This window comes from Amblyomma mixtum, chromosome 3 (genome assembly GCF_055824585.1).
Source record: "Amblyomma mixtum isolate Tamu chromosome 3, ASM5582458v1, whole genome shotgun sequence".
Taxonomy (NCBI): Eukaryota; Metazoa; Arthropoda; class Arachnida; order Ixodida; family Ixodidae; genus Amblyomma; species Amblyomma mixtum.
The window spans coordinates 415,900,835-415,927,813 of NC_143014.1; the positions used below are offsets into that span (position 1 = coordinate 415,900,835).

At 48.0% G+C, this 26,979-nt stretch overlaps 1 protein-coding gene across 2 annotated transcripts in view; it reads left to right on the forward strand.

The window, feature by feature from the left end:
- LOC149357740 (uncharacterized) overlaps window positions 1–26,979 on the forward strand; it is a 142,797-nt gene that overhangs the window by 102,788 nt on the left and 13,030 nt on the right. For both annotated transcript variants that reach the window (XM_089577965.1, XM_089577969.1), the window contains 2 exons: window positions 6,049–6,155; window positions 6,243–6,405. The gene's annotated coding sequence lies outside the window, so the exon portion shown is untranslated. The remainder of the gene's footprint in view (window positions 1–6,048; window positions 6,156–6,242; window positions 6,406–26,979) is intronic.

The window sequence follows — 26,979 nt, forward strand, 5'->3', positions numbered from 1 at the left end:
CGGATCAATTTGTCCAACCTACTGCCCTTCATCATGCGCGCTGACATTGCACAGTACACGGGCGTCTTTGTTGTTTGTATTGCCTTCATCGAAATGCGACTGGCGCGGCGCGGATCGAACCCGTGACCTTGGGATCAGCAGCCGAACGACAAAGCCACTGAGCCACCGTGGGAAGTGCTGTTCTGTTGTGTTGACTGTGGAGTTGAAGGAGTGAACGCTAAGGAAGTAGGTAATTTCCTTTCATTGCGAAAAGTTAACGAGCTTATATCTTTTGTGAACATCGGAGACACTCAGCAAAAGCTGATAGTGGCAAACAGACAATTTTCCCATCGCTAGTGCACCATTAACGAAAAACTAAGGGAAGCACGGAATGCGATCTCTGTTTCCAACAGGTGGCACTCTGCAGCTGCCAGTTACTGCAAATAAGATGAACTTATGCGCAAAAAAAAAAAAAAAACGAAAAACAACCGTCGATTCGTGGTTGCGAAGTGCTTCATTTGTGGCTAAGAACGCCATTTCAACCTTTGTACTTCAGCTTTAAAGCTTATATCAGCTCATTGGAAAAAGGCATGACAGCAAAATCACCATGTTGTGCTCTAAACAGCAATCCTACTCATAAAAATGCGAGCGGGCTATACCCAAACAACATACGGGCTTCGTATCCTGTAAGACTTTGTTTTCTACGCCGAATTGGCCGCAGCGATGAACTAGCGAGATGCGCTCGGTTCCCATTCCAGAGGTTGTGAGTACGAATCCTGCAGTAAAGTCATGCACGGAGCTGCACAGGCAAATCAAACATCAGGACAGGAGTGACGGGCAGTCTTGAATTACTGTTTGAAGAAAGCCCATGTTTGAATATCCCGCTTCATCAGTGATTGCGTTTCCACGACTACCATACTCGGCCTCGCGAACGAAATGACATGCATAAAAAGCCTTACGCATAGCTCTTTCTTGGTTAGCGTTACGCGCAGCGAACGAAGGCGAATCAGTTGTGGAGCGGATGGCTCTCGCTTCGCGAGACGCCGCCATGTTCCACGCTGCGAGGGGGGCAGGCTGGGGACCGCTAGGGATCTAGGGGGAAGTCGCACTAGACTAGCGAAGATTCTGCCGCTTTTCCGTCATTTCTCTGCAAAACTGATTTGACCCACGCTTTGTGCAGCAAGCAGAAAGGTTTTTCGGCCCCATCGACAGCGGAGGGCTCCTCGTGCACTCGAAAACACGTCGTCATCGTGAACGGCTTGGCAGTGACCAGCGCCGCACCCGCGTGCGCTGAAGCGACGAACTGGTTGAGACGGCGACGAGCGGCGCTCAGCCGACGCGCTAATGCAGCGGGCGACAACGAGGCTATGCTCGGAGGCTGGAAGAGGAATACTCGTGCCGAAAGCAGCGCGCTCCGACGTTCGCCTTTCATTCCGGCTCGGCGGTGCCCCACGCTTTGCAACTGAGTGGAGAGGTGAGCAGAACTCGTGACATTTATGCATGTCGGCGTAGACTTTACACGAGCCCATGGAAACATCGTAGTTCTTTCGGAGTCTGCACGTTGAGAAGGTTAGAATCCTGTACCACTATCACCATCCTGTTTTTTGACACTTGCATAAAGTGTCAGTTTTGTATAACAAAGTATGCAGCAGTTATACCTGCTCTCAGTATGGGGCACAAACTTGGAGGCTAATGAGGAGACGAAATTGAGGTGAGGGCAGCCGCCGCGGTGGGTCAGTGGTTATGGTGCTCGTCTGGTGACCCCAAAAGACGCGGGTTCGATCCCGGCTCCGGCGGTCGAATTTCGATGGAAGCGAAATTCTAGAGGCCCGTGTACTCTGCGATGTCAGTGCACGTTAAAGATTCCATGTGGTCGCAATTTCCGGAGCCCTTCACTACGGCGTCCCTCATAGCCTGAGTCGCTTTGGGACGTTAAACCCAATAAACCAAGCCAATGAATGAGGTGAGGACAGCGCATCGAACTATGGCAGGAAAAATGACAGGTGTAAGGTTCGACAGTAAAAGAGCACAGTGGGTCAGGGAACAAACGCGAGTTTAGTGATATCCTAGTCGATATCGAAAAAAGAAATGGGCTAGGGCAGGCCATGTCTTACGAAGGCAAGGTAACCGTTGGTTCTTCAGGTGACGGAGTGGAATCCAAGAGAGGGCAAGCGTGGCGGGGGTGCGGAGAGTGTGGTTGGGGGGTGACATTACGAAGTCTGCGCGGTAAGACGGCCGCAGCTGTCATAGGAGATGGTTAATGGAAGGCTATGGGAGAGTCCCTTCAGTGGACGTAGTTAAGCAGATGATGGTGAGTGAAATTTATGGACTTCTCAGTTTTTTAAAACGTTAAATGCTTGCGCCAGCGCGTTTATTCTGAGCGACAGCTTAATTCCTTCGCGAACAAGTTGAATCATTGCAGCACAAGCGCATTTAATTCGTGTGCTGCAGCCAAATTAATTTTTTAGAAGTATTTAGTATTTTAAAATATTTAGTATTTTCTGAAGTATTAAGCATTTAAAGGGTCGTTTCTAAAAACGTTCTTACTATAGCTTTCAAACCTTATTGTTAATTCCTGAGCGAAATTCTTTACCTGTTTTGATTTTTGACAAGTATGACAATTTCATCGAAATGTGTTTTCCAAAGATCGCTGCTCTAGTCAGTGGTGTCAGGCTGCAGGGCTAGCTAGCGGCAAAAAAAAAAAAGGAAGGAACAGGTTTTAGCTGCTGCTGAGTGATGCTGTCATCGCTCCTCGACATGCGTCCGATCTACTGCTCGTAGAAAAAGAAAAATTTCTGCCTCTCCCGTAACCGAGAGTAGAGTAACCATGAAATGTTTACGGGCACACCACATTGCTTGTAGATGGTACTAGTCAAAATCTTGAAATGGGTCGAGTGCTCAACACACCAGACCACACCACACTCTTCTTTTTGCGTCGAAGGGATCGCCTGCAATAGTGCGGGCTTGGGTAGGCAGCCGCGAACCGTGGCAGCCTTGTCGCTTTAGGGAGCGGCTGCATAATCATGGCGTTGTCGGCAGGGGCGAGCAGTCTTCTGCTGTGGCGTATCACTCCCGAAGCGATCGCTTTCTGCAAGACGATTTCTCTCTCCTTCCATCAGGCTCCATTGCTCGGCTTAAGCAGCTGTGACGGTGGCGGCAATGAAATGCAGCACGATGCAGAAGTGTACGCGGACACGACGAGACGCAGGCCTGACAAGAATGTATCTGCAGTAGTGCACTGCACGGGCTCGGGCCGGCCCGAAAGCCCGGGCCCGGCGCGGGCCGGGCCGGGCCGTGATATAATTTGTTTTGCCGGGCCTGGGCCGGGCCCGGGCCTGAAGTTGCGGGCCCGGGCCGGGCTCGGGCTTAAAGCTGTGGACCCGAGCTGGGCTTGGGTCTGTAGAGAAACGGCGGTAGAGAAACTATTGCAGAGTGAAGTACACAACTGCGGCATTGGAGCAGTGACACGGATGAGCTATGGGTTATAGTACGCGCTGAGAAAAAAACTAAGCTTTATTCATTGACTTATTTATTTCCTCATTTCCACGCGGCAGTGGCTTAGTGGTCAATGCGCTTAATTACTAAGCCGGGGAACCAGCGTTTGCTCCTAGCCTCGGCGGCCGCATTTCTCTTTAGGTGGCAAGCATCACAGCCGTGTACTGTGTAGTATCTTTGCTCGTTGAAGGAACCCAGGTGGTCGAAATGATCCGGAGCCCTCTGCATCGGTGTCTCTCACAGCCTGACTCCCTTTGGGCCTTTAAGGCCCCCAAAAAATAGCTGTTATTTTGCAGCCATATTTTTCTTATGTCAGAAAATTCACAAACTAACGCGCGTTTGGTTTTCTTTTTGATCAGCACCGGGACGTCTCGTAAATGAAATAGCCACGAAAGCTCGCGAGAGTTTGTAAATCTCATCTCATAACCACATCTATTCCTCCTCGCTTCTTTAGCATGGTTGTCATGACAAGTGTTTTGCCCTGTAAGTTATCACGTGGTTTGCGCGTTATCTTCTGCTCCACCAGTAAGAGTAAAATTCAACCGGTCTTAATTTGCCATTGATCGATCGTCATCCCAAAACATACCTATACACTATTCGAAATACATTCAGGAAGAACATTAGTTTAGAAATACATTCGGGAAGAACATTAGTTTAGGACTCTTATAGTCTTCAAAACACACATCGTGAAATACTCAAGCCTTTTAATTTTTCGTTTCTGCTGAAAGGCGACCAGTTCGGCTATGAGTTCAACCTCTGAGATCGCTATCACTAAAAAAATGTCATTCCACTGCTTGCTAGGCAGCTTTAATGTTTATACTTCGCGGGCGGCAAAATATAACTCATTAAAATCATGGGGGACTGCAAAGTAGCCTACTACGCGCGTATGCAGCCCTCATTATTTGGCTTTCGGAACTTCCGAGTTTATCTTTGCGCACCTACACGAGATCAATGTCCAAAAGACGGGCCTGGCGAGCACTACTCTTAATCACTTCCTTCTGGGTTAAAAAGAACCAACTTTCTTCAAGCCAAACTGTGGGTTCAGAACCTTTGTCGGCCAGTTTCTTATCGGACTAGTAGCAGTCTGCTTGCTCAGAATGAGCAGTATACCTCAAGCGCTACTGTGAAACGGGCCGGGCCGGGCTCGCTAGAGCGATAATTTAGCGGGCCTGGGCCGGGCCCGGGCTTGAAGCCGCGGGCCTGGGCCGGGCTCCGGCTTCAGGTCTCGGGCCCGGACCCGGCTTGGGCCTCAGATTGAGGCCCGTGCAGTGCTCTAATCTGCAGTGTGTTCGAGTGTGGGACCGCAGCGCCATCCTTGGGGACGGCGCGGAGGCGTGGCCCTCTCAGAGAGTCTCGTTAAATCTCGTACGGTGGCCGGATGCTCTCGTTTCAATGCCCGGATGAGTGGAATTCCGTGCCCGGATGTTGGCTCTCGGTCTCGGCGTGACGTCACCACACTGCCGACAACGGGAGCTAAAAGCATTTCATGCTTAAAAAACGCCTTATAGGCGTGACACGATGGAAGCGGTTTGCACAAGCAAACTGTGATCTTCTGCATGAACGTCTGACGCATATGCAGTTATGTGCTGCATTTTTATGACTACCCGATTATTAATCATCACTCCTCAGATGGTGAAGAGAGAGACTTTAATGAATAAGCCTCAGATGGTGAAGGTGTATTCGCGCTGTTTATTTGTTGTGCTTTGAGTCCCTTTGCTGAAATATCAGGAGATAGCGTTTCGAAGTGAATAGCGGTTCTGACGATGTGGCAGCCGTCGGATACAAATTAACACCTCCACTGACCGCCACAAAATTTATTCATTGCAGAAGGTAGTCGAGTGTTGAAGGTTCTTGAAAACTAAAGAAAAGGTACACCACCAGATGAAATTATCAGCTCAAGAATATTGATGCCTGTGCTTTGTTTGATATAGTGAAACATAAAAAAAAAAACAGTTTTCGTTTACAGTAGTGATTGGTCAGCGGAGTAATGCACGGCGCCGTTGCCCATCGTTGCCAACTGCTGTTTTCGGTAACATTGGTTTTATTCGCTGAACTGACGGCGTTTTTAAGTTCTAAATAAATTGTGCGGTTCCAATGCTGTTTATGGTAACGGTTGAAAAATCGCTAGCGTTGAAGGGCATGTGTTGCGCATGGATTAAGAAGTACCGTCCCAGAATAAAGTGTCCTGCGCCGGGAAGAGCCGCAGAAGCGAACACGAACCATCCAGATTCATCGCCTTGTTGTCTCATTGCTTTCTAGGCTGAATATTGTGGGGCCGCGGACAGGCCGCGTTGCGGTTTCGCGCGCTATCGTTGTGTTGTGGCTTGAGTTGTGTGTCATGTATTTTCGCACTGCGGCCGCTCGCAACCCGTTTGTTTCTGTTCACTGTAATGGTAGCCGCCCTACAAGCAAGGGCTTTCGAACCGTGCCTGAGGCAAGTCTACTCACCCGTGTGATCCTGACCATAGTGCCGACGTTTAAGGCGGCGTCTAAGGAGAGTAGAAGCTTTCTCCTTGTTAACCTGTAAGGGAGACTAACCTCCCCCATTTCCTTCCTCCTCTCTCGTCTTATTAGGACCATGGACGCTTCCTCTGCACCAGACCCCTCGAGTTTGGAGAGGCAGGGCGACGTCCGCGAAGTTGGAGCCCAGGCTGTGTGGTCGCTGTCGTCCTAAAAGCCTGGTGAGCTATGAGGCGCCTGCCGACCGTCACGAACGGGGAATCCTGGCTGCCCATTCTGATGCATCTTGTCAACGCACTTTTTCGCAGGATATGGCGTCGATCAGCTGCTAGACAACTGTCTTGATACATACTGGCAATCGGACGGGGTCCTACCGCACGAAGTGAATATTCAGTTTCACCGCAAAACGGCAATGCACGCGATCTATATCTACGTCGACTACTATCGTGACGAGAGCTACAAACCTAAAAGGTACCTGGCTATTGTCACCCTCATCGGCATAACTAGTTTACGCTGTTGCAGAGAGCGGAGAAAATTTTTCGGACGGGATGGGTCACGTGATTTTCCTGCCTTTTGGTGTCAAGTTTGTAGAAATCTATTTTGGCCCGCAAGGGTTCTCGTCCAGGAGTGCTCACGCGGCTATCATTGTCATCGACTTCGAGACCAAACGCATTGCCGCTCTGAATCATCACCACGATGCGCCGTTTTCAGTTAAAATGGTATAGTGCACGAAAGGCCCTCGTCGAAGCGGCGTTTTCTTCTCGGCTTCTCCGTTGCATGTCATATCGATACCTCTGGAAGAGTATCCAGGGGCGGAAAGCCGCCATGTGCTAAATTTAGGGATAACACCTGGTGTCACGGACGGATGCGCCACAATGCAAGAGATGTGCAGTTCGGTGAACGCGCATGCGGCCAGAAAATTTTCGACCCCATCTGCACGCATGCTGTCCCACGTTCCAAGTTCCAGTTATTTTAATTCTGTCACATCTTTCAATGGCCCCGCCGTGGTGGCTCAGTGGTTACGGCGCTCGGCTGCTGACCCGAAAGACGCGGGTTCGATCCCGGCCGCGGCGGCTGAATTTCGATGAAGGCGAAATTCTAGAGGCCGGTGTGCTGTGCGATGTCAGTGCACGTTAAAGAACCCCAGGTGGTCGAAATTTCCGGAGCCCTTCACTACGGCGTCCCTCATAGCCTGAGTTCCTTTGGGACGTTAAACCCCAAGAAACAACAAACAACAACATCTTTCAATGTCTGCCGGCATAGCTTTTACGAGGGAACTGCTGGGGGTGTAGCACCCGCATGCAGCGTGTGTGAAGGTGTTCGGCCGCGACTCGCGAGGACAGAGCTCATGTGTACTTGCTCTCATGGCTCTCCACTGGCGTGAAATTGAGTTTTTTTCCGTGATGTTTAGAGAATGGTTACCACTGTACAACAGAGGATGCGTGTCACTGTGTGTGGGAAAGAAAAAAATGTTTGCCGCTGTGGGTGGATTTAAACATGTGCCGTAACCTCTCTGCTGTCCCACTTTTTTTTTGCTCGCCGCAGCGGCTCAGTCGCTTTTACGTTTGGCTGCTTATATCAAGGTCGCGCGATGGAATCCCACGGCCGCATTTCGCTCGAGCCGGAGTTGCATTTCGCTCGAGCCGGATTTCCACTCCGGCTCGAGCGAAATGCGGCCGTAGAAGCCAGGCGGTAGAAATTACTCGAGAGCCCTTCACTACCGCGTGCCGCGATGATCACGTGCAGTTGCGGGACGTGAGAGAGCACATATTGTGCCATTGTTGAGGCAGTTCAGTGGCGCAGTCGTGTGCGGTTGACACGGCTGATACGCAGTCATGTGCGGCTTCGTGACCTCTTGGTCACGTAGCATGCTTACCTATACTCCGTTTCATACATAGCAGGCAACGCTGCGGAGGTTGCTGAATTAGTGCGTCCACGAAACTATATTGCTCCGCCACATATCATTCGTTCTTCTCGAAACTCTGGTCATTGTTTGGACGAATACAAAGAGTGGTATAAAACGATGTGGTAGCATGGAAAATGACGGTCGAAGTTGTGAAGCGCGCAGTGTTCGGGCTCTCTGGCCAAAATTTTCACGGAGAGTGTACTACTTTCAGGGCGCGTATTTAGTAGCAGCGATTCGCCCTACCAACCGCGTATCATACCGCCACGGGTACTTTTTGCTTCTCGAAATCTCGACGAGTCGCAGGACGAAAACATGGCAAGAGGTAAATCAAAGTCCAGGAGGTACCAGTCACGGCACTTAAGATTTGTCGCTACGAAATATGTTTGTGCTCGCTTTGGTTATGGGGTGAACTACTTTTTGCGTGCGGACTTAGCCTGCGCGAACAGGCGCGCTAGCTTTGGCAGCGTTGCCTGCTATGTATGAAACGGAGTATAGGCTCGTGTTGTTTGCTTCCCTCACTCTGTCAATCCATCTGATCGTTTGCTTTCCCCGTCTCCCCTTGGCTTCCACCTTTCCCGGGATCAATGCCTTTTCTAATGAATCCTACCCTCTCATTGTGAGGCCAAGGTACTGGTGTTCTATCTCTAGGATTTCACATTGCAAGCAACGCTTAGCGGTAGAGAGATGGATTAGAGGCCTGCTGTGATAGATATAAAAGGAGCCAGCACCCACTGAAATCAAGGAAAGCACAGGGGATTTTTTTTCTGGTTGTGCTACACTCAGAAACAAAAGGTTGAACAGCTGGCTTGGTTGTAGGGTAACGAACGGACATTGTTCGTCTTCCTCAGCCTGTTCCCCATATCTCAGTATGTCAACTTCCCCGCTGCACTAGCAAGGAATTAACTGTTCAGCAGCACACTTTGTTAACCCTATTAACCGGGAATATGAAAGGTCTTCGTATTTGCGCCGTTTGGTCTTTTTCACTAGTGCCTTAGCTTCCCCATATTCATTCACCGTACGCGACGTGCGGGCGTCGCTGGTTCGTATCCCTCCGGCAACATATGCTCTTTTATTCTACTTTGTACTAAGTTATCGCTGACTTAAATGATGATTACACTTTAAATGTCCCACTTTGATGAAAGCGAGCACTTAAAAAAATTCCCATGCTTTGCTTGGTATGAGTGATTATTCTTTTGCTGTACGATGTCGGTTCGTTTATGTCTATTTTCGCACCGTGGGTTCTCCGGAAAGCAGCAGATAAGGTCGAAGGGTACAGCGTACTTAAAAACGAATATTGTGGGGTATGAAGGACGCAGCAGTGGACAGCTCTAGGTTAGTTCGGACCGCCTGATATTCTTTAATGGGCGCCGACATCGCACAACACACCGCGGTTTTTGCATTTCACCCGCATGGAAATGCGGCCATCGCGGACAAGATTTCATCCTGGGGTCTTGAGATCAGTAGCCAAAAGTCAAAACCATCGGTCCACCGCGGTTGTTCAACGTTATTTATGAAGAAGGGAGTTGCGGGAAGGATGGAACGAAGCGAAAAGTGCATTGTGGCACTTATACGATGAGGGCCATTTTTCAGAGCCCGCCAGGGCCGAGCTCCATTGTAATCCCACGCGACTGGTGCGACGCCCGAGCTATAGCGCGAGATAAGCTCAAACCACGGAGAAGCAGGCGGCTTGAGATAAGACAGAACTAAGGAGAATGGAATAGTGGGACCAGACTTCATGTGACTCAAAAAACCTTTCTCCCGGCCTGGCGCCAAAGCCACCACCCAGCTTAAGATGAGAAAAAGTAGATAGCGGGAGCCAGAGCTAGCGCCATCCGAGAGCCATCACACGGCCAATGTTAGAGGTATGGTGTGGTGCTCTGAGGAGGCTGCGGTGTTTCGGATAGGAGGAACAAGTGGTTTCGTATTCCTTCTGACGCTATCGCCGGCGCAGAAGCTGTCGACCGCCGCCACGCGCAGCAGCGTAAAAGTCGTCGCCGCCGCAGAGGACACACTGTCGAGCGCGCTGCCGAGCGGGAAGTCGATCGGCGCCGGAACCAGACTGTGCATCGGCGTCATATGAAGAGTGCACCCGCTAAACTTTGGAGAAATGTGTTCTGTGCGCTCGCCTGAAGGGGGAACCTGGCTGAACTGTCGGAGCAGTTCAACCGGGGCTGTCAGCAGCTGCACGTGAACGACGCGCTAGTAGTTGTGGGCGACTTCAATATGGAAGCGACGCACGAACACTTCGCAGATGATATGCGAGACTTCGGCCTGCAACTCGCCTCGGACGCAGAAAAGCCAACGACAAAGACGCATATTGACTTGAGCTTACAGCGTTTACATGGAGCTTATTAGCACGCACTTTAGCGACCAGAAGACCGTACTTATGCGCCGTGAAAAGCGGCAAATAAAAGATTCATAACGCCCGTCTTTTGCACTACCTTACCACAGCATAGCGCGTCTCTTCTTTATTGTAGCCGTTCTAAGCTGTGTAAGCAAAACACCAAAGCAGCACAACGCTCTGTAAACTGGCTTTCGCAGGAAATTTAGGCGCTGAGCACTGAAGATTAGCAATGCCTGCTTTTTTTTTATTCGCAGATTAGACTGTATTATGTGAAACTGAAAAGCAGTGACTGATATACATATTCAATAGTGTGAAAGTCCCAGCGTTCCGACTATGTCTCACGGCGAAGTAACAGCTGTTGTATTCATGGGCGTGCGCAGGTCTCTCTCTATAAAGCGGGGACGAAGTTCATGGTAGTGCCTTTTCATGAGTTCTCGGAAGAAGAGAAGAATATAGGGTAAACTGCTGCCCCCATATTAGGACGCCCACTGCCTCACTTGCTCCCCTCGTTTGTGCACTCCTATGGCTGTGTTGCGCCGATTTCTCAGCCATATGTGTCCTCACGCGCTTTGACGCACGACCCAAACTTTTCGGCGAATAACGCTCCTAATGACGTGAGCAAAACTCCCGAGACACCGCCCGCTTATAAACTGCTGGCTCAGCTCCGTCTCATATTGTGCGCAAGTTAATAGCAAACTTGAATAACACATCGCGGGCTAGTTGGTTCATCACAAGGCACCGCTGTGTGTGTCTTGTCTACTTTCTTGTCCGTGTGTAGCTTGCGCTGTTCTGCCTTGTAATAGTAAACGTAAAAAATGCGATATCGATATGCAGGGTGTTCGGATTTGGACTTTTAGGATTTTTAAAACAAATACAGGGAGCACTACACAAAAGTTATTTTTTGTAAATTGGTTATACTGCCAGGCGGACAAAAACTCTGAGGATAATTGTCATCCTAATGTGAATAATTAACTAAATGGAATAACGAACATTTAATTGACTGCAGTTAATTAGCATGCAAGTTTGTATTGAAAACTTCGAGGTAGTGGCATTTGATGACTATTCTAGTTAGTACAATTTTAGCAAAGCGCCTGTGCCTTGAGATAGGCGCGTCTAAAATTCCAGCCCAGTCCGTCTAATTACTCATGCAAGAGCGCGGCACCCAGCATGAAGCTCCTCCCAGGTGGGATGCAGCTGTTGCCTATGGCACTCCGTCCGCCAAGAATGTGGACCGACACGCGACGGTGATTACTTCTCGTTCTTGGCCAGCTAAACCGAAGAATGATTGTGCGGCCGACGTGAGGCGAGAAAGCGCCTCCTCTGTTTTTACAATGCCAGCCGCATCGCCCGCTTCGCAATGGGAGCCGTCGGCACGCCTCATTTCAGTTAGTTGCTGCGCTGCGGCACACAGCAGTCGTGCGGTCTTCAGTAGTACACCATGGTGGTGCGAATGTGAGAATATTCATTTCATGGTGGTAGAACTATGCTTTTTAGCATTCCGTACAAAATTTCGAATTTATACCATCAATTCCGCTACACATAGTTTCAAATCGATAATCGGTGTAATGCCTTGTAATACCCTAGTCACACGAACCCTCTAGCCGGGGTTAAGCATAACCGCGGTTACAGAACTTAACTGCGGTTATCGCGAATCACGGTTCGCCGTTGTCACACGGCTCGCTACCGTTCTTGGTTTCGGCGCCCAACGGCCGGTTGCAACGAACGAAGTGACGCTATGATCGGCTGAGCGAAGCAGCATTTGCAAATACTGTTGCGACCTTGCGACGGTTAAGGTTGAACTCAGCCTACCGACCATCAGTGCGTGTTTTTTTTTTGCCATCTATCAATATGTCTCCGACTTGTCGCCTTCCGCCAGATGACCTTCTGGCCAGAACAGCAGCTTGGGCTTGTTGGTTATTCATCTTCAAGTAACAGCGCAAAAACACAGACGGGACACATAGCAGCGCTCGTTGTGTGTTCTCGTTCTATGTGTCCCGTCTGTGTTTTTGCGCTGTTACTTCATGACGACCGTCTGGCCGTGCCTCCCCCGGAGAGCGCCTGGGTGGGGGGGGGGGGACGTTTGGAGGCTCGCGCTCTGGTCTTCCGAAGCAACCAGTTACGAGCCTTGCCGGCTCACCCAAAGCGGAAGTTCTTTGTATGAGCGCGGGCGCCGAAGTCCCCTAAAGGTGCCGCGGTTGGAAGGGGCTTTGGACTGCGTGGGGAGAATCAGTTGTACTCCGGACGCCGAATGACGAGCAGCTAGCTCCGCTGGCTGCTCGAGCTTTCCGAGAGATGTGCAGTTGTTGGCTATTGCTCCTGTGTACTTAATCTGTAAATAAATTTAGTGAGCTAAGTTTTCATCGACTGGATCAAGTCTGATCATTTATGATTAGACCATCGAATAGCGGCAGCGACGCACAGTTACAACAAATACCTTGCAACGCAGTGCCTACAGTGCCGTCCGACGGCGCCGTCCGGTGGCAGCACTGCCTCCACTGCCGATCGGCACACCTCGTACAAGCCGTCCGCGCAAAGGCAACGCCTCTGCGACGGAGCCCTGGCGCCAGCGTCTGAAAACCGTGCTAAGCTTTCATGCTTTCGTAAATAATAAGCCCCGGGATAAGGGAATGTCAACAATTAATCCTCCTCGAGAATAGCTTATCTGTACCGGGTTGACGGTAGCAGTAATAACTGCGACACAAGCTAGGGTGTAGCAGCTGCCGCTGGTGCACCGCGGCTCAGCCGATCTCTTGCACGCTATAGCTCTGCTGCTAAGCCGTCGCTGAAATCGATCATATATCTTTCTTTAGCATGAAACAATCGGGTAGTCAGTAAGGCAGTGCAACCAGTGGAAAATTTACTGTAGCGCTGGTCAATTCAAAAGCGCAGCCCACTGGGGCTTCGATGCGAAACAAGTTAGGCGTAGCGACGACTAGGGAGTAGAACACTGCCAGAGCGCCGTCGTCCGTCGCGCTCGCAGGCGGCACCACCGCAGTAAGCTTGCGAAATCCTGTGCAGCGAGCGTTGCGCACTTGTCGCCTACTTTAAAGATGCGGCGCAGGGAGCGGTCTTTTTTCGATATTACAGCGCTAGAATGTGCAGCTCGAGCATCGCGGGACGGTGCTGTAGTACGCTGTTGCTGCACCGACGGACGGCACTCTGAGGCTGCACCAAAGCGCCGTCGGACGGCACTCTACGCGCTGCCTATTTTTTATGTGTTGCTCTTGAAACGTGATTTCGCGCGAAAAAAGTACGTTGCTGCAGTGCACCAGCTCGTACGCTTTTCGGAACTCGGACGCCCACGGGAACTTTCCGTCCACAGACGCCACCATATTCTCGGTTAACGACGCAAACCGAGGTCGCCAAGCTCGGTTCGCGATAACCGTGGTTAGCGGTGTAACCACGGTTTGGATCGCCGTGTAAACAGCTGTAACTGTAGTTAGCGAATACCGTCGTTACCTTAACCGCGGTTAACTGCCCCCGTGTGACAAGGCTATAAGCCGATCACGGTGGCATCCATCGCGAAATGATCGCGCAGTTGGAGATTGGGACGTTGTATAACATTGGATGAAGAAGCAAACGACTTAATGAAAGTATCATTTAGTACAGTAGCACTGAGGTGGTCGGGAGCAGGTTCACCGGTGGGTGTAATAAGGACACTTTATTGGTGTTTCCATGTTCTATTTATGCTCCAGAAGCGTTTTGGATTATTTTTGAGAATGTTCCACCCGCAGGGGCATCTGCTTCATGCAGATGTTGGTGAGCTGGGATACCACGGGTTCTTGAGCATCCGCAGGGACATCCCCGCAGAGGGATGATGGTGAGCAGTGTGTCACCACGGACCCGAACACCTGCGTTTAGCCGTGCGTGGCATCGCAGTGTCCGGGGAAAAGGAGATCCTGGTCGTAGAGCCGATGCCGAGCGTTTGGACCTTTAAGGCTCCTCGGCGGAGGCAACACATCACTTTGGCCACAGCTTCCAGCAGACGGCACCTCCGGCGTGACCCGACGGGGGGAAATCGGCAGTCGCCCTTGCGTGCCCTCCCCTCCATCTTTCACTTGCCTATCTTCTTTCTCACTACTGTCTTGTCTCCTCCTCATTTCTCGGTTTTTCCTTTTTTCATGGGCGGCTAGGGTTAACCTTGTGGGGAGTAGCTACCCTCGGTTGCCCCATATTTGGTTATAATCGCGTGGTGTACAGCTGGCGAGGGCGGGTCTCGCATCTTCCTGTGCCGTCCCCTCGTGTGGCTCCGTGGCGGGTGGCTGCCACAGCGGCTGAAAAGAAAAGATTTTATGGCTACTGCATTTTTTCAACTGATCGTCCTACAAAATGGGGGCGCACCGAAGTGGCTGCAAATTTTTTCAAGAAAAATGCAAACAATTTTCCAAGGTTCCACGAGGTCCACAGTGAACTCGCGGACATAGCTGCACGACTGCTGTCACTGTTGTAGGTACGAATTGCGCACAAAAGACACACACAGGAAAACACACGAGGGAGACTGAAAGAGCGCCCTCAGTCTCCCTCGTGTGTTTTCCTGTGTGTGTCTTTTGTGCGCAATTCGTACCTACAACAGTATGCACCAACTCGCCCAACAAGAAGTTCTTCTTAACTGCTGTCACCCTTCCTGGTAACAAGAACCCTAACTGAAAGCATCGGACAAGGCTATAAAATCAAGAAGCAAGCAAATGGCGACCTCCTGTTGGAAGTCCTTTACAATTATCAATATGAGAAGTTGTCAGGAGTGACAGGTTTTGGGGAAATACCAGTGACAATCAGCGAGCACCGTTCATTGAATACTGTTCGCGGAGTAATTTCTGACGATGACCTCAAGTACCTAATCGAAGAAGAACTCCTAGACGAACTCGAAGAACAAAACGTAACAAATGCAAACAGGATTTAAATACAGGGTCTGTTCTGAAACTAGTAGGACTGGTTTTTTCCTGGGCGAATGGGCGGACGAGAGGCGGTCTGCGCGTGCAGGATCGTTGAAGGGGGATATTGGGAATGCTGGGGAAAATCGGCAGTCGGCTCTCCGCCGTTGAAGAGAGCAGGTCCCTTGTACTGTGAACCCTTGTCGAAACGCCTCGTCACGCAGAATAATGGAGCATTTACTGCATCAACGATACGCGCTCAAGTTTTGTGTAAATCTTGGTAAAACGGGCAAAGAGACTCACCACTTGATTACGTAGGCATACGGTGAAACTGCCATGGGTAGATCACGTGTTTTTTGAGTGACGCAAGCTGTTCCGAGAAGGCAAGGAAAGAGTGGAAGACGACGACCGCCCGGACACTCTTCGACCAGCAAGACCAATGAAAATGTGTAGCGAGTGAAGCATTTACTGAACAGTCATTGTAGGATGAGTATCAGAATGATTGCTGATGAGATGAGCATTCCTCAAACCCAAGTTTTTGAGATCGTGAGAGAAAACGTAGCCATGAGGAAAGTGTGCGCGAAGTTGGTGCCGGGAGTGTTGTCAGGAGCAAAAGGCCAACCAGAAAGCGGCCCCCAGGATCTCCTTCATCATGTGAATGAGGACCCCAATTTTTTTCCCAGCACAAGGCGGCAATGCTGCCTCAGCCCCCTACAGCCCCGACTTGGCCCCGGCAGACTTTTTTCTATTCCTGAGAATAAAATCAACGCTCAAGGGGAAACATCACGGATCGGTAGAGGCCGTTCAACAGGCAGTGACGAGGGAGCTAAACAGCATTCCTGTCCAGGCGCTCCTGGAAGCGTACGAAAACTGGAAAACTCATTGGCAGCAGCGTGTAGGTGCGGAGCGGTGCTTTTTTGAAAAATTCTAATCGTTTGTAGTATTCTCATCCATAATTTTTACTGAAAAAAATGAGTCCTACTACTTTCAGAACAGTCCCTGTATGACGTGACAACACCGAAACACCAACGAAGCACATTGTCCTCACCTTTTCCACTAGTATACTACCCGATTCTGTGGAGATAGGGTACGCAAAGCTCAAACTAAGACCATATATACCCAATCCACGTCGATGCTACAAATTCCAGAGGTGCAGTTGCCGGGGCCAACAGACCTGCGCCAAATGTGCGTCACACGGCTACCCCGCTGAAAACTGCGATGTTGAACCCCACCTTTGCGTAAACTGTGAGGGCAGCCATCCGGCTACTCACGGTTATGTCCAGCCTGGAAAAAGGAAAAAGTCATAACACTAAAAGTAAAAGAAAACAAATCTTTCGGGGGAGCGCGGAAAAGACTTTCTTTGTAAACTCCAAGCTATTCCGCTGTGGTGCAGCAGGGCACAGCATCACAGCGGCCTTCGGCACCTGCCCAGGTCACACACAGTGAGCCTGGAGCAGGGCCACCCGTGCCCGTGGCGGCAGCATCTAGCGCTGTACCACCCACAACACACGCTGCGCGGTAGTTATGCAAAACTATTGATGGTACTATCGATAGTTGAGTCACTATCGAATTATCGATTGTAAAAAAGACTATCGATAGTGCTATCGATAGTTAGTACTTTCGATAGTAGTATCGATAGTAGTATCGATAGTATTATCGATAGTTAGTACTTTCGATAGTGGTATCGATAGTACTATCAATAGTACTTTCTATAGTTCTATTGATAGTACTATCGATAGCCGTATCGACACTACTTGTTATATATACTACTATCGATTCTATAAAATCAACCACGCGTACCCACTGCATCCTAAACTTGGCCTCCCGAGTGTGCGGTATGGAGGTGATGGTATCAGTAACTGACAGGACTACCCGTTTAACGAGCTCTGCAGACGTTCCCTACGTAAAGTTTCTGGATAAAATGTTAGCGTGCGGATATCCCAGTTGCGAATCGTGTGTGAAAAACATTTCTGCGGTGGTTACGTGAGTAAGACGACGTCTGCTGTGCACGATAGTGTCGTGTAAGCCAGCACAACTTATGCTGTTTGTTCTTTCATCGGATGCAGTTCCAGGTATTTTTCCGAGCTGTCGCAGTGCACGTTAAAGAACCACAGCTTGTCGAATTTTACCCGGAGACCTCCAGTGCGGCATGCCTCAAAGCTTGAGTCTCTTTGGGACGTTGAACCTCATGAGACCATGAAACCAATCGGGTTTCGCCGATTGTTTGGTTATATCGCTGGCCAACAAATGTATAATATCAGTATTGTTGCTATCATTAGTCTTACCATCGACAGTTTCACTATCGCTAGCAATACTATCTATAGCAGTACGATCGCTAGTAATAATATCGATAGCAACACTGTCGATAGTATTACTATCGATAGTAGAATATCGATAATACTATTGATAGTCTGTGGTTAGTAGCACTATCGATAGCTTTTTTACACTATCGATAGTTTAAAAAAAACTATCGATAATATCGGTAGTCAATTTTCCGATAGTTTTGCATCACTACTGCGCGGACCTTCAGGTCAGCGGGCTACAAGGCCCCTCCCCAACTGGAGAGGTCCAACTCGAAAACAACCGTGCGGTCTGCACGGCCGTCCAGCGTATCCGAGGATGCGATGGGCACAGCTCCTCCCTCGCCACCTCTGCAGCGGCGGCAAAGCTCTCTGGAGCGCAAAAAGGGAGATAAAGTCCCAATAACAGGTCCTAGAAGGCCCAGCAACCTAGTGTTTTCAACTTCAAATCAAATCAAATCAAATCAATTTATTTAGCATTTCTTTAAATACAGAAATAAATGCAAGGATAAGAACAAAAACCTGCTTCTCCAGCAGCTTCACAACGGTTCTTACCTCTTGTTTTCTCTTGACAACGGATAACAGCACAAATAATACAAAGAATCGATTAAAATTGTACCAAGATAAGAGCATGCAGTATACATAGAAATTGTGAACACAAATATATAGTAAACACAAAATACATAATATACATAGTAATTCAGAACACAAAATGCCGCATATTAGTAAAAAGTAATAATACCGGTTCAATGTAACTGATAGACATGGATTCAATAAGACGAATACTAATATTTACTCACCAATGTTTTGCACACTGAAGAAGATCTAACGGCGAAATTGACATATGGCTATACAGGACTAAAAACATTTCCTGCTACATTTGCAGGCATAGAAGCACAGACCACAGTTTTACCACACACAGCTGTAATGCAGCCACCACTGAAAATGCGTGCACAAAATGCTGCAAGAATAAAACAAGATTTCAAAACATTGACGTTACCTCCCTCAATTGTAAGTGAACAAACGCTTAAGGTGTTGTTTCGATAGTGTGTGGATGTCCGTGTTTGAATTATGATAGTTGTTAAGTAAAGTAGGCATAATGTATTGTAGTCTGTTCTGACCATGATTCGTGCGGGAAAACGGCACCAACCATACTTCTCTTGTTCTTATATTGTACGCTACTTCGGGTGGTTTTGTTAAAGTGCATAATCGTAGAAAAGGGATCCGATTAATTTTCAGGGAATATTTGTATTTTAATAGGGCATTCAGCTCGTACATATATGTGTCACAGGAACAACACCAAGTAAGGCCTTTTATGTTTGTTTGTATGTTTGTTCTTTTTATTGTTATGCATGTTCCCATCATCGCCGTTGTAAACCAATATGCCCCCCCTTATGTAATGCCTTCGGGCATTTAAGGGATCAATAAATGAAATGAAATGAAAGGGGAACAGGTCACTTGTGTGAGCGTCGTATGGAACATCTGCTATGTGACGGAGAGCTCTTTTTTGTGAAAGGAGTTTGTTGATGTTAGTTAGTGACGTAGTTCCCCATACAAGATTACAATAGTTTAGGTGAGGATTCAAAATAGCATTATAAAGTATCAGCTTTATTTTGAGTGGAAGAACTTGTCTAAATCGGCAAAGTATCCCGCAAGCCCTGGCCAGACATTTAATCACACAGTCTACATGGATAACCCAGATCAAGTTCTCGTGAAAGGCGACACCGAGCGTTTTCACTTCTTTTGTTATTTCTATCTTCTCAGATCCTAAATAGAGGTTAAGATAACGGTCAACAAATTTTTGTGATGGCGAGAAAATGACAGTCTTTGCTAAAGAATTAATTTTGCTCCATTCTGACAATTTATTCAGGGTAATATTTCCTAATTTCTCGAGTTCCGTCGTATCGTCACATTGAATGAAAAAGCTCGTGTCATCTGCATAAATTATCAAAGAGGCTTCTGGGGATACCCGTGTTATATCATTAATGTATATATTGAAGAGTACCGGTCCGAGGACACTGCCCTGTGGTACTCCGCATGTTATGCTTCCTAATGTGGACTGCTCTTCTCCGATAGAAACGCATTGTTTTCTGTTTTCTAAATAAGATTTTAGGAGAGCAAGGACAATGCCACGAAAACTGTAGTGCTCTAATTTAGCGAAAAGAGTTTGATTCCCTACTAGCATATTATCATGGCATCTCTAGTTCACTGGAACGGTCGTGGACTTTTAAAGAACTACACTGACATAAGAGATATTTTATATTCATTCTCCCCGGTAGCACTGTGTCTCCAGGAGACTAGCCTAGAACCACAGAAAACAAATATTGACCGAGAGAACTCAAGCAGGCTCTCCGAAGGCACTGCTGTTGTCCAGGCTGGTATTGCAACTCGGAAAATCGGCCTAAAAACCTAATATGCGGCAGTTGCCGTCTATCTCCTTCATTTTAGAACCATAACAATATGTTCCATATACACTGAACTTCACCTAACCGTCACACTTGACGAGAAACACTTTTAATACAGCTACCGGAGTCGTATTTTTTAGTTGGGGATTTTATTGCTCGCTACACTTTTTAGGGAAGTGAACAAACGGATCTCAGAGGCCGGATTCTTGAAGACTTTATAAACTGCAGCAATGTGTGCCTCCTGGACAAGGGCAAACACACTGCTTTTTCAGCAGTGGGAAAATGAGCTGCCTAGATTTACCTTTTTGTTCACCTAATGCCTTGCAGATTTTAAATGGGATGTTCCTGGGGAAAAAAACAGCGCTGAGACGAGGGTCAAAGAAAGAAGAAGATAACAGGACCAGCGGTGACTATCAACTGAAAGTTTATTGTAAATAACACGCAAAATGTACTCCTTCGACAACCAAGAGCGCATGCACAGCACCAAAAGCCATAGTGATACATCAATCACCTGAATCAACATACATTAGTTCACAGTCATGAACTGTTAGAGAGGGGGTGCTCACGCACGAGTCACTGTTTTTGTGAATATGAAACGCTTCACTGATTTTTCTTGTTAGTGTATCTTTGTGTTAGTACAGGATCCTAGTTTCATTAAAAATGGGGGTACATGGTTTTTCAGAAGAATGAGGTTGGTTATTCCGGGAACAGTTCCTCTAATGCAAAACTAAATTTGAGGACGGAGACCCTTTCAAAGAAGTGTTGTGGACTCGTAGGCGGGTATTCAAGCACCTTCCTTTTTGACCAATATACAGGGTCTGTTCTGAAAGTAGTAGGACTGGTTTTTTCCTGGGCGAACGAGCGGACGAGAAGTGGTCTGCGCGCGCAGGATCGTTGAAGGGGGATATTGGGAATGCTGGGGAAAATCGGCAGTCGCCTCTCGGCCGTTGAAGAGAGGAGGTCGCTTGTATTGTGGACCCCTGTCGAAACGTCTCATCACGCAGAATCGTCGAGCGTTTACTGGATCAGCGATACGCGATCAAATTTTGAGTAAATCTTGGTAAAACGGGCAAAGAGACTCACAACATGATTAAAGAGGCCTACGGTGACGCTTCCATGGGTAGATCAGGTGTTCTTTGAGTGGCAAAAGCTTTTCCGAGAAGGCAAGGAAAGAGAGGTGGAAGACGACCGCTCCAGACGCCCTTCGACCAGAAAGACCAACGAAATTGTGTAGCGAGTGGAACATTTACTTAACAGTGATCGTAGAATGAGTATCAGAATGATTGCTGATGACTTGAGCATTCCTCAAACCCAAGTTTTTGAGATCGTGACAGAAAACTTATCCATGAGGAAAGCGTGCGCGAAGTTGGTGCCGGGAGTGTTGTCAGAGGAGAAAAAGGCCAACCGGTAGGATCTTTTTCATCATGTGAATGAGGACTCCGATTTTTTGCCCAGCACAAGGCGGCAGCGCTGCCTCAGCCCCCCTACAGCCTCGACTGGCCCCGCCAGACTTTTTTCTATTTCCGAGAATAAAATCGACGCTCGAGGGGAAATATCACGGATCGGTAGAGGTGGTTCAACAGGCCGTGACGAGGGAGCTAAACAGCATTCTGGTCCAGGCGTTCCTGGAGGCGTACGAAAACTGTGAAACTCATTGGCAGCAGCGTGTAGGTGCGGAAGGGTGCTACCTTGAAAAATTGTAATCGTTTGTGCTATTCTCTTGCATAAATTTTGTTTAAAAAAATGAGTCCTACTACTTTCAGAACAGACCATGTAGGTCTTCCCGCACGTGAATGGCACTTCATACAAACCCCAACAGGATGTTCTTGACAACCCGTATGGCAGCGATCATCTTCCTGTCATTATCAATCTAACATCCTCATCATCAATCACCTTAACCAAACCATGGTGTTGGAAGTTGGCCATGGCCGATTGGGCGCTCTTTCGGGAAAATGCCGCTTTGGAGGAATTCTTTTCGGACGGCCTCGATGTTGATGAAATGAATGAGATGCTGACAGCATGTATCATTGCCGCTGCTCACCTAGCCATTCCCCAGACTTCAGGAGTGGTGCGAAAGAATAAAAAAGTCTGGTGCACATGGGAATGTAGAGAAGCAAAAAAAAGTGAAAACAAAGCCTGGGGAATTTTCCGTCGATACCCCGCACAGGAAAACCTAATCAATTTTAAAAAGGCGAGGGCCAAAGCTCGATATATTCGTCGTAATGCTGAGAAAACTTCATGACAAGCTTATGTATCTTCCATAAACAGTTCCACTACATCAAAAATTATGCGGCAGCAAGTTCACAAACTTGATGGCAACTTCTCCCCTTTTGCGGTTCCTTTCCTTACACCCCCTGATGCACAAACAAGTATTCACGACCAGCCCGACATACTTGGGGACCACTTCTCCCATGTATCTAGTTCGCTATTCTACACCGATTCTTTCTTGACGCACAAAAACACGCCAGAAAAACAAAGACTGCGAACGAGTGGTTACACTAGCGAACCCTACAATAGTTTGATTACAGTCCACGAACTCCTTCGAGTACTAACGGTAAAACGACTGCATCAGGTCCTGACCAGGTACATTTTCATATGCTAGCCCATCTGTATGAATTTGCGGTAGAAGCACTCTTGAAATTTTAACAAAGGCTGGGTGTCTTGAAAAATGCCCGCTGCTTTGAAAAAGGCAGTCGTACCCTTTCTAAAACCTATAAAACTCCCAACCTCTCGTACTAGTTACAGGCCAATAGCTCTTACCAGGTGCTTTACCATATCTTTCGAATGCATAGTAAATATTACATTAATGTTTATTGTTGAATCCCGCGAACTGCTTGACCTCCAACAATGTGGCTTCAGAAGAGCTTGTTCAACAGTGTACCATCTTGTCCGGCTTGAAAACACTGTCCGAGAAGCATTCATACATAGGCAACTCCGTCTGGCAGTTTTCTTTGATATGGAAAAAGCTAATGATACCACCTGGAGGTTTGGCATTCTCAGTGACCTGACAGATCTAGGCATCCGGGGCAGAATTTTAAATTGCCTGAAAGATTTCTTGTCAAACCGCGAATTTCAAGTCCGCCTCGGTTCAGCTCTCTCGAGGAACTTCACTCAGGAGAACGGTGTACCTCAGGGATGCATTTTAAGCACTACACTTTTTATCGTAAAAATGAATTGCGTAGCTAAAGCAATCCCAAAGTCTATTGTGTGCTCAGTTTATGTCGATGACCTCCAAATTGCATGCACATCACCCAGCCGATCAACGTGTGAAAGGCAGGTACAACTCACATTAAACAAACTTGATAATTGGGCAGACAAAAATGGATTGCACAAAGGCCTGACCCATTGCCACCTTGGTACAACTGCCCTGTTGTGTTGGACCTCACATTAGCACGCTTTGGCGGGGGCGCATTTGTATCGCTTCACGACAGCCTCAAAAGCACTTGCATTAGTTTCAGTAGCCACGCATGCGAAACAGTATGGTGTAAAGTGTCGCGGCAGAATGCTTCGTCTGTGGCTGTTGGTGCTTTCTACAGACCGCCTGGAAGGAGCAGTACATACTTGAAATGAATAATATCCTACTAAGCTTAGACGCCACGTATCTCCTCCTCGGCGGGGATTTCAACCTTCCAAATTTGCAGTAGACTGACTTGAAGCCGACGTTTAGCACCGCATCTCTCCTGTGCACTGCCTTTCGCGAATCTCTCCGCATTCCAGACCGGGGATTACTTAATCTACGCAACGTGCCCACAGCACGAGTGCCTCTCGCTGCAACATGGTCAGTGTGAGAGCGCCATGTGAGCTTGTCGTCATAAATGACAGCAAGGTATTTGTGATAGCATAATACACTGAAGTGACACTAATAATGTATTCATTATAATTCTATCACACATGATGAAATAACCACGCATAAACTACTGCGCTGAAGCTGCAGACAGGCGCCGAAGGTCGATCTTCGCCGACAAGGGACTCGTAATGTGACTCTTTGCAAAAACCCTTCATCACGGCCACCAAACTGGCTTTGGGCGGTCGGAAATAGGCTGCAGCAAAGAAGACACATATGCCCTAAACAATGTTAGGTTCGCTGCCTTCACGCTGCCGCAATAAAGGAATTAGGCGCAGTTATTCCAAGCCACTGCTTTTGTTGGAGAAGGGTGAAATGCAGCCCTGTCAAATTGGTGGCCAAGTGCGAGCAAAGTGGTGTGAGGCGTAAAATAAGAGAATACAGAGCTGCACCCAACTTCTAGGCCTTCCCGCAATGGTAGAGAGGCAATTGCTGCATAGGAAGGTAGGTTTTCGGAATTTTCTAAATGATGTTCGAAACAATCACTGGTTTAGTATTAGAACTACTAATCATCGTTAAGGAAGTTAAAATCAGTAGCTGGAAATATTTCGATGTCATTATATTGGTACTCAACTAATGAAATCTTGAACTTCAATAACTTGTCATGCAGCCTTCGCGCCTTTATTATTTTGTTCAGAACTTCGGATAAAAGCTGCGGTGTAACGATCCCTGACGGGTTAGCTTTCATCAGTAATCAGTAGCATAGACATCTGTAGCTTTAGGCAAACAGATTGAGAGCGGCGGAGGGCTAGAGCATAAAGAACCGGACACCACTGCAACGCACGCAGGTATTGTGTTCTGTTCAGATCAAGGTCCCTTATTCCTTGCAACTTCGTCTCTTTACACTAAATATGCGATTCATGACCACAACTGCGCGTCCTGAAGTGTACGTTGGCGAAGCATTTTAAACACAATGGGTGATGCCGCGGTATATCCTGGCATAAACGATCATAGCCAGTATCATGCGCGAAATAGAAATGAATGCCTACAAAAACTCTAACGCCGTTTTTTGCACGCAGGTTGGGTATCAATTTAAAGGAGTGCACGTAACTATGGGGCAGGCAAGCAGCAAGGAAACGAAGCAAGCAATATAGTACTTACCAGGGTGTCGAACCGGAACCAAACCTGAACCCGAAACCGGAACCGAACCGAACCCAAAATTTTTTCGGCATCTTGGAACTGGACCCGAACCGGAACGATCCAAAGGAACCGTTCCGAACCGGTTCGGGACATGGTGAAGCCGCACATTTTTTGCAACATGACATACTTGTTTTTTCAGACAAAGTTACATGTGTCAGGGCACAGATTTGCCCACCAAAAGCTGTGTGTGCTAGGCAGTGCAAAAATGGCAACCAGTCTATGCGACAACAAAACGGAAGGAAGTCTCATGCATAGGAAGAAAGCTAATTGGCGCTTCTGCAGTGTGCTTTCGGAAATTATAAAGTATTTTACGTCAGACTGATGTGAAATCTTGGGTTTAATAGTATTCCCCTTTCACATGGCTTCCCTCTCTTTGTGTTGTGCACAATAAATATGTGAAAGATAGGCACAATGACCCTACCTCGTTATGCAACGCTTACTTTCGCAGGCATTCCTGGTCTGAGACAGCAGGTACTGAATAAGACCCCTCACGAGGAATCAGTGGCTGTGGTGCTTAGCTGCTGATGCCAAGGTCACGGGTTGGATACCAGTGGCAGGGCCGCATTTCGATGGCGGCGAAATTGAATTGGTTTTATGAGGAAATGAAATAGTGCAATAGCTGTCTCACATATGTCGGTGAACACCCGAAGTCGAGCAGTCGTGGCGGAGTGGAAACGTCCCCGTCTCGCGGCGAAATGCAAAAACGCGCGCGTGCAGTGCGATGTGAATGCACTTTGAGGAACTCTAGCTGGCCTACTTTCATCTGGAGTCCGCCACTACAGCGTTCCTGATAGACTTCGCGTCGTTTTGACGGGATATTAGTATTAATGCTATTATTACAAAAGACAGAAATATAAATTCTTTTTCTTTTTTTAAGAAACCGAACATTATTTGTTGCACGCCACGAAAATAAGCAAGGAATGCAGTAGTGCGATGCTTATATAAAAAAAAATAGCGATTACACAAAGCGGCCACGCAGAAATGCATGCTGTCGCTGAGATGCGATAATGACTACGCCCAGAAAGATGCTGCTGCAATGAAATGTAACTGCGCTGAAGTAATTTTGTGCAATGCAGATGCGCTGAGATTGTTCTTCTCGCAAAAAAAAAAAATTCAGGAGGCCACTTTGTTGACCTAAAGTGCGATGAGGCGAAAGCCTTAAGCGCAGTTTTGCTGCTTGTGTCACTGATGCATGGTTAAGATGTTAAGCTTCGCCTTTAAGAGTGGAACGTGGCAGCGTCTTGCAATGCTGCCAGAGAGTCCACAGAACGTCATCCCCCGTTCAGCTCTACGCCTTGCTCGTCGGTAAATTGGTTTTTGAGGAAAGGAAATGTATCTGTCTCGCGTATCTCGGTGGACACCTGAACCTCGCCGTAACGGGAAGGGCGGAAGATGGGAGTGAACGAAGACACCGTATTCACTAGACGCGCCTTTGTTCATTCCAAACCATCGAGCTGGCATGGCGGAGTGGTTATAGCGTGCTCGTCTCGCACTCCGGAGACCCTGGTTCGATTACCAAACTCGACCAAATTCCTACTCGGTTTTATTTATTTATCTGGTCTGACTAGAGAGGTTATGGTTAATTAAGCAATTAACTAAACTCAGTCCCACTTGGAGCATCACTATACTATTCCTTCAATTGGTTGCATGGTTACTATTGTAAAACATTTTATTCGCAGGAAAGCTTGGCAAGAGGTCGCGTTAAGTGGTGGAGAGTACGCAGCCCTCGACGACTTTGTCAGCCCACTCCACCGCCAAAACTTGCGTTCTGGGGTCAGAGCTAGCCAGCACGGTCTCCCACCGCTCGAGAGAAGGAGCAGTAACTAGATCACCCGGAGGTGGCTCTATTTTGCAGTCCCACAGGATGTGATCGTAGGTGGCTCGTTAGCCACAGTGTTTACAATTTGGGTTGTAAAAATCTGGATAAATGTGCGCGAGGAGTGATGGGGTGCGTATCGATCTCGTCTATAGACGACGTCACGTAACCTCTTGTTCTTTAGTCAGGCTTTTGTCCGGAGAGGGGAAATTTCTCCTCTCTAGTTTAAAATGATTGGTGAGATTATGATATGTGATCATGGAGTCCTTCGTTAAATTCAGGGAGCCAGACTCATCCACTGCCCGGTTGACGAAACCTCGGGCTTTATTGTGGGCTGCCTCGTTCCCCGGATTCCTCGAATGGGCTGGGACCCATATCAATTCGGAATAATTTGGTGAGAATTTGTTCTCGTTAAGGAT